The sequence below is a fragment of the Seriola lalandi genome, unplaced genomic scaffold (genome assembly GCF_002814215.2).
Source record: "Seriola lalandi dorsalis isolate HSWRI2012SDOR001 ecotype SW California unplaced genomic scaffold, Sedor1 jcf7180002054913, whole genome shotgun sequence".
NCBI classification, from domain to species: Eukaryota; Metazoa; Chordata; class Actinopteri; order Carangiformes; family Carangidae; genus Seriola; species Seriola lalandi.
This window is the reverse complement of record NW_019525465.1, coordinates 354,545-355,798: the sequence shown is the minus strand read 5'-3', so window position 1 is coordinate 355,798 and position 1,254 is coordinate 354,545. Positions and strand designations below refer to the sequence as shown.

Below are 1,254 nucleotides of genomic sequence, written 5' to 3'. Positions count from 1 at the left end.
GAGAATATAAGTGAATAAAATATAAGTAATAATAATCAAAACAGTCATAATTATACTCAGTTATATATACACAGGGGGCGGGAAAGGGACCTTGATAACGGATGGGACTACGGGCCAAAAAAGGTATGTTGAAAACCACCAAACCGAAATTGCCCCCAAGCATCACCGACCAGTCATTGTAAACTTCAGACGTCTCAAGTTTGAGCCTTAAGACAGCAAAACGCTCCGCGTGGACAAAAACGGAAGTGGGGAATTAAACCACAAGAACCACGGAGAAACTCGATTTACCCTACAAATATATAAACAAACTTTACTGCAGAAACAAATTAACGACGTTGGATTTTTTTGTGGTTTTGTTAATGACATTTTTTATGTTGCTGCGCAGTTTCATCCTCCAGGAGACAAAGATGTCGTCTGTTTTTGCGCTGTGAAAAAGCAGAAGAAGAACTGCAACAACAACACGACGCACACACACAACAGTCAAGTCCGTCCGACATCACACACCGTAACACACGGGATAATTAACCGATACTCACTTTTACTTGCAAAACGTTTCGCTCGTTGTTGCTTTTTGAATCCAACAAATATTTCCTGAAGATTTCACTTGCATACGGTGAAGAGGACATGTAAACAATATCATCGGGAATCCCCCTCGAAATTTTACTTTCGGTTTCCAATTCATTATACAACACAACAATTATATATAAACAATATTTACATGAAACATACCCTACAACTGCTACAAGAAATAAACCAGATTAAATGAGTCTGACTCTGCAATAAATCTAATTAAAAGTTTGTGATGGAGTGAGATTATGTTGTAGTATAATGACATTTAATCCACTGTGCTGCCCAGAGTCTGAGAGCTGACGGTGAGTTGCTGTCAGTCTTGGAGGATCTAAATTATCTGCATTTCTGGTTCAGTATTTGAGGATCCCTGAGTTTGACTTAAATAAAAATAAAAACATAATCCATTATAACTGCAGGTCCACCTGTTGTAACAGTGGAGCACCAGCTGTGACCCTGCTGCAATGAGTGGATCTTTAGTGACACCTGGTGGATAAACAAAAGAATAACAGACACATGTCTGTGTAGTCACATTAATCATGTGACCATTAATGAGTTTAACTTCTTTCTTAATCAGTTTTTGTAAATTATATTTTTCTACAGGAGGATTGTGAACATTTTGCAGCCTAGATGATATCAAGTCACTCTATGTGTTTTTTTTTGTTTGTCTTTTCTGCATCTGTAAGC

At 37.7% G+C, this 1,254-nt stretch overlaps 1 protein-coding gene across 1 annotated transcript in view; it reads right to left on the bottom strand.

Moving 5' to 3' along the window:
- LOC111673187 (uncharacterized) overlaps window positions 1-693 on the bottom strand; it is a 20,020-nt gene extending 19,327 nt beyond the window's left edge. Inside the window, exon 1 of the mRNA XM_087169758.1 lies at window positions 537-693. The gene's annotated coding sequence lies outside the window, so the exon portion shown is untranslated. The remainder of the gene's footprint in view (window positions 1-536) is intronic.
- Window positions 694-1,254: the final 561 nt, after the last annotated feature.